Source organism: Furipterus horrens, unplaced genomic scaffold (assembly GCF_987537825.1).
Source record: "Furipterus horrens unplaced genomic scaffold, mFurHor1.1.pri manual_scaffold_7, whole genome shotgun sequence".
NCBI classification, from domain to species: Eukaryota; Metazoa; Chordata; class Mammalia; order Chiroptera; family Furipteridae; genus Furipterus; species Furipterus horrens.
The window spans coordinates 54,310,749-54,317,940 of record NW_028327177.1 but is presented as its reverse complement, the minus strand read 5'-3'; the positions used below and the strand labels follow the sequence as shown (position 1 = coordinate 54,317,940).

General features: G+C 33.8%; 1 pseudogene; it reads right to left on the bottom strand.

Annotated features, from left to right (window-relative positions):
* Window positions 1-4,699: 4,699 nt before the first annotated feature.
* Window positions 4,700-5,089, bottom strand: LOC150004469 (large ribosomal subunit protein uL29 pseudogene; annotated as a pseudogene).
* Between the last annotated feature and the right edge of the window lie 2,103 nt (window positions 5,090-7,192).

Here is a 7,192-nt window from a genome sequence, read left to right as displayed (position 1 = left end):
ATTTGCTATTTGTATTTTTAATGATTTCTGTGTCTTTGTTGATATTCTCTTATGAACTATTATCATTATACCTTCCCCTATCTCCATAAGCATACATTTATAATGCCTATGTTGAAGATACTGGAAAGTCTGATATTAGGGCCTTTTCTTAGACAGTATATATATATATCTTGTTCTTTGCATGTCATAATATTTTCTTCTTGTTGATAACTGGATATTTTAAATAACAGTTATTATGTAAATTGATGATCTACATTTTTATCTGGATACCAATCCCCTTCCTCCTGGTCCATAGAGTGCGACTCTGATGTTGCTCCACTGTGGTGGGTAGCTTTATGTATGAAGAGTTCTCTTGGAGTGAAAGTGTATTTCCAAGACTGTATTTTCTTGTAATCACTCTGATAAGCTGTCTGCCTATTTGTATCACACCAGCTGTACATTATACTAATTTTCATCTGATTGCTTTATTGTTTTCAGTCATTTTTCTGGAAATGCAGTACATTTTTTCACAGTCTGATACAGTTAAATTTGGGCCTATTTGCATGAGTAATCTTTGAAGTCATTCTTTGGAGTTTGTTCTCACTCTAAGAGTGATCCTCATTGCCATCCATATTTCTATTTCTTTCTGTTAGTTTTCTATGTTGTTCATGATATAGCTTGTTGATCTCATGTAGTTTCTTGATGCATCTTAATTCTTTAACACCTTGACGTCCATTTTTGAAAGAGTGCCTTTATAACTTTATAGTTCAGCATCCAACATTCTGTCATTCTGTTTCAAATAAAGTCAATTTACTTGAGGACAGCTGTGAAGGTTTTTTTGTTTGTTTGTTTGATTTTCCTTGTCTCTGTGTAAAACCTGTGCATAGCTAGGCAGAGATATGGGCTTGTTTTTTTAGAGTAACACTTCTGCTTTCTGAGGTCACTGCTTTGATGGATGTCTCTTCTAGCTTGTTTCTCCTGACATGGGATCTCTGCCTTACAAGTTATAGAAGTTAGTTGGAGCAAGGACAAATATGACTTTATTATTTTTGGTTTGCCATGTTTGTTGTTGACCCAGACCCTATGAGTAGCAGTTGACTGGATGAAGACTACCCCACAATTTCAGCTTCTCTTGCTTGGAATACAGTCCTGTCACATAAAAGGGGGGATGAGAAATTTTAGCAGCCTGCTCCTCCTTCAGTTACCATAGTACTTACCAGGAAACTAATGCAAAAGGGAGTCCTATGTCCATGACTTCACACATCCTGAGTGGAGCTTTTGTCATGTTGGGCTAGAAGTGAAGAGAGATGAAACAAATTCCTGCTCAGGTGGCACAAACTTATAGTTTTTATGACAGTAAATTGTTTTGAATAAATGTTTTTATTTGTTCCGTGCTCTTAGGACAATTTCTAAAGACTTTTAATGTTTACTTTATACCAATATTATTATTTATTATATATCTATCTACTACCTATATACCTGTAAGTTATTTTTTAACTGATTTAGGTTATACTTCTGGGAAGAGCAAGTCATGACCTTTACTGCAGAAATCCTCTTTTATGTATTCCTAATTTGATTTTAGATAGATATAATATCATTGATTTTCATCTTTTGCTTCTTTTTCTATGGATATTTGTCTCTAAACTAAACCCAGGTAATTTTAACTGTAGCTCACATACAAATTTTGTTATATGTATTATCATTGTCATATAATTCATAATTTCCAAATATATGTTTTTCTTTGTTATATGAATTGTTTAGAATTATATATGTTAAATTTCTGAAAAATTCGGTATTTATCAGTAACATTTAAAACTGATTTAAAAATTAATGTCCATATTAACATATAAACTGTTTATGAATTTTTCTTTGGAAATTTTTATTAATATGGCTTTGTGATACAGCTTATGGGTACTAATTATTTTGTTCCTGGAAATCAAGTGTATTGCAGTATGTTAGGTGCAGTGTTCTGCATTTTCAGTTAGGCATTTATTAACTTGAAATTGTGAGTGTGCATGTGTGTGTATTTCTATTTTGAGTATGTTGTGTTAACATTGTAGATTTGCGTAATTTTCCCATTATTTCTGTAAATTTTCACTTCTTAATTTTTGAAGCAATGAAATTAGGTACATTCACATATAGAATTGTTATATGGTTGACCTTTGAACAACATGGATTTGAACCACATGGTCTCACTTATATAAAGATTTTTTCAATAAGTATATTGGAAAAATTTTTTGAGATCTCCTTATTATTGTGAAGTAATTATATAGATTGCACAAGGCTACCATAGAGTAATAATATTGCTGCTTATTTGTTATTAATGCATTGTTATACTTAAATAAATATGAATTTATTTTTCACATTAACTTTTCATGTATGATGTCTAGTGTTAGTTATATGCAAACCCTGGCTGGTTTGGCTCAGTGGATTGAGCGTCGGCCTGCGAGCTAAGTGTCGCTGGTTCGATCTTCCAGTCAGGGCACATCAGAGAAGGAAAACTCTGACTCCAAAAAACCTCCGCTGCCTTGCGGCATACCTCTTCAGGGGAAAGGCTAAGGGAGTAAACCCCGACAGAAAATCCGGAGCCAGAGTCCCTAAGGCGGTTTGATGTTGTAGTCAACACCGGCAACTCCTACGGCGCACCTGAAGCCAAGTTGTATTGACTCCGTCTTTCCCTTGGATCCTTCAGCTGCGAAGAGAGGGGGGGTCTGCTGCATGGGCAACAGCAGACCCTCCATATCACCCTGCCCAGGCTCTGTAGCTTCAGCTCCACTGGAGAGGACACTCCAGCATCATCGCAAGATGTCGATTCAACACGGGAGGAGACAGATACCGTGTCACTCCCGAGTCGGACTGCACAACCATTCTCGGCAGTGCAGATAGACTCTTAAGAAGCTACACCATCGTCTCTCGAGACAGACGGCTGCCGACGACGTTATATGTATAACATCTATAATGTCTTGTACTATACAAGATAATATTGATGTAGATACTGACAGACATAATTAATCTTATAAATGAATGATGTAAACTTATGGTATTAATAAATACAGCACTGTACTGTGTATACATGTATTCTCTTTACTAATAATTTCTTAATAACAACTGATTTTATCTAGCTTAATTTATTGTAAGAATAAGTATATAATACATACAACATACAAAATATGTGTTAATAAAATGTTTGTTATTGATAAGTCTTCCAGTTAATAGGAGGTTATTAGTAGTTAAGTTTTGATGAGTCAAAATATTTGTGCAAAATTTCATCTGAATGGAAATGGGGTGGGTTTGGCTTCACTAATCAGTTTTCAAGAGTCAACTACAAATTCTCAGTGTAATTTTTCCTTTCACTAACTTAAGGAACTTCTGGTTTCCATTCTTTTAGTGGAAAAGTGCTGTTAGTCTTTCTGTTGATTCTTTAAATGTACACTCTGGATAATTTTAATATATAATTTTTGTTTTTGATTTTTGGTAAAATTTACAATATTTTAAATATCATGCTTTTGATTTTAAGTAATTTTTAATAATGGATTTTCTCATTATTTTACTTTCATTATATTATTAAACTATATGGTGGTAGAAGTTTATACCTGTCATTTACAAATTATTATATAAATCTTAGTTTAGTTTTAGTTAACTAGTTGACATACTGGTATATTTTGTATCAATTTAAGTAAAACATGTCAATTTTGAATGTTTGGTTTTTTAGGTACAAATGTTAGATCTTGAATTCTCATAGGACCTCGACACTATGTACATGGAGGTACATGGTCCTAAATGAATAAAATGCCCCAAGTACTTCTGTTTTTAGCCCCTCTGAGCTCTTTACACCAAATACTGTTTTAAAAACTTAAGTGATAATATCAGTCTTTCTTACCACAAATAGCTATATTTACAAATATCATATTTTTTTCTATTAAAACACCTGTTCCCTCAAAATTGAGCCCATTCTCTATGCAACTACTTCATTTATGTCCATCCTACCTCCCACTCTCCAGTGGATAAGGTCTAATATTCACGAAAGGCCACTTAACTAAAATAGTTTAAAGTCACTTATAAGGAAAATAATATTTATTATTCCATAGGCTATTACTTCCTACTAGTTTTGTATGTGTATATCTTCTTCCATAACTACTCTATTTTTAACCTCCCCTCTATCAAATATTTGTCTTCAATGTAACAAGTTATTCAAGTCTTCCTAGTATTTAAAAGTGTGTTTTTATTTTACTCTCAATCTTTCTTTTCCTTTGTAATCAAAAATTAAGCAGGAGCTATCTAAAATAACCTATCCATACTTATTTCCCAAACTTCCATAATCCAGGACTAACTAGTCTAAATACTCATGATTCAAACTTCAATTCACAAATTCTTTGAAGAAACCTTTTCTGAGTTAATTCATCCATTTTAACTGTTGATTGTTTGCTGCCTTAGTATCCTGTGGTTGTTTCTAACACACCAATTATAATTTTGTACTTTTTGTATTCTAATCTTTTCTCCCACTAACCTGTGAGTTTCCTGAGAGCAGTGATAAGTTTTCTCATTACTTCATAATGTATATGAGCACTCAATACAGCAGAGGTACATGTTATATACGTACCTGCTTAAATTGATTTAGTATATATAACACACACATTAACTAAGTAACTTAAATGAAGTGTATTGGGTGTAGAAACTTGTTCTTTTTTTTTTTTTTTTTTTCTTTTTTCCCCAAACCAGTTTATGCTTTAATGATGCCTTGATGATCAGGCCTTGACTGGGTCACTTCCACAGTGGGAATCATCTGCACTTTCAGCAGCTGTTTCTTGGTCTTGAGGTTTTCTTCATGCTTGTTGAGGTCACAGCACATAGCCCAGGTTTTCCTGGGCTGCAGATACAGTGGCATGTATAATATTTCTTGTAGAATTTCCTGAGGTTCTCTTTCAGAACCTGGTTAATGATGGTGAGAACACAGGCAATGGATCTGTGAACAACTCAGATACTAAAAAGCTTGGAGGGCCAGCCTGTCACTTCAACTGCACAGCTGGGGCAGCTCCACCTTCAGGTTGTCCAACAGATTGAGCAACTCCTCCATGTCACTATGAAGGTCTGGAGCCTTAATTTTGGCCATGGCTGAGCCAAAACTTTCTATAGATATACAAACAACTGCTGCTTTTTAGGTTCCATCTCTAGAGAAGCTTTACCAGTGATCTACTGTCCCAAATTTCTCATTTTATGACATCTATTAAAAGTCCTTTACATGTATATACCATTTTGTTAAACCATATTCTGCATACAAGTGTCCCCATTATTCCTTTACAGTTTTTTTTTAAATTCGTTGCCTCTTTGTTCAATTGAATATTCAAAATATTTTAAATCTTTAAAACAATTTTTATCATTTGGTATTTTTATTGTTATTTGTTGATTTCTCCAGAAGCAGATGTCAATTTGGGGTTGAGGGTGGATGACATCTATTAGGTACCAAAGTCTGAGAAAATGAGGAAGAGAAAGAACCGAAAGAATAGTCAATCTGCAGTATAACACCAAAAGTGTTGGCCAACCTGGTAGGTCAATCTGGAGTGATTTTTGCCCATATGAATGATTTGATGGGATTAAGATAACTAGACCTTTATGCTCTGCCTTGCTCAGTCACCTGGGCAGAACCTGGACTAGCTGAAAGGTGAAGGATGTCTGCTGAAAGCACTGACTCAGCTGAGTAGCACATCTGTTCCTGAGAGGAATCTGAGTACTGTATTTTCAAATTTGTAACATATATGTATGTATGTAATGCATGTGTATATATCATGTATTGATTAGATAGACCATTGTAATTTTCTGAAATAAAAGATTTTAAACTATCCTACAAGAATGAGTAGGTAGAGAATGAGTGACAAAAGTTGTTCTATAGATATTGTCAGACAAGAGACCTAAGCTACTTCTCCTTCTTTTATAATTTAGGCATGTGAGAAACAAATGAAACAGAAGTGAAATAAAGAAATAGGGAATGAGAGTGTTAATTAATAAGTGAATTACAATAAATACAATATAAGTGTGTAAGTGCTATTTCCTATCATCATTCTTCATGTTTTTATAATATTCCTGAATGAATCTTTCATTTATAGGTCCATTAGTCCCACTTCTTGTCCCCTGGAGCCCACATAATAGCTATCAAGATGTGATAGCTTGGAAAATAAAATACCATGTCCCACTCTACTTCCACAAGCCTGGGTCACTGTATTCTTATTAGCTCTCCTGGAGATGCTAATAATATCAGTGTTTGAGATCCTTATAAGATGACTGTCAGGGGAACAGAGAGAACTCTATACAATTTTCTAAAACATTGTCTCTTTCTCTCTCACTCTCTATGAGTTATGTTTACATAATTACTTACGGTTTTCTCTTTCATACACTGCTTTGTTTCTTGGCATTTAAAAGATTTATATTTGCTGGTGTTTTCAAATGCCCAGGTGTTCAGCATATTATATTCTAATATACATATGCTGGACAGAAATCAGGCACTTCACAGACAGACTCCGCCAAGACATACACAGTATACCTACTTCCTTTCTGTGATTTTAAAGTCTGAGCAGTCCTCTTTGGTATGGTAACTGTTTGCAGAGGTTTAGCTCAAAAGAGTCCCTGGTGGATAGAGAAGAGACAGTTTCAAGTAGATAAACAAGATATTTTTGCTCTGCTGGAAGTACATGATTATTCTGTTTTTATTTTATTTTTACTTTTTAAATAGCAGAAAATACTCATGTTAATAACATGAAAAGACATATCCAATATCAATTAAATGTAGTATGTGGTCTTTTGCTACTATGTAATTATCTTAACAAATCAAGAACATCTAAGTAGGATATGATATTGCCAAATAGCATGTTCCTTCCCTCAACTGGTAATCACAGAGGAAAAAAAAGAACACCTGGAGGTATGAAATAACTGTTTTTGTTCTTCCTCAATTCCATCCCTGGAAGAAATTGATAATCAAGAGAAGCAATGAATATATGCCTTGGAACAAAAATCTCATATGGAGGATTCAATAGAGATTTATAAATTAAAAGTGTGAGTTCTTACATTCATGGAGCTAAAATATTTCAACCAATGAGAGATATAAAGAATAATGTCACACTAAAAATAATTTTATATTTAATAGGGACAAAATATGAAATTAGAAACTATACCTTTTGGAAACTCTGAGTGTATGACTAATATGCATACTGAAAACATTAAA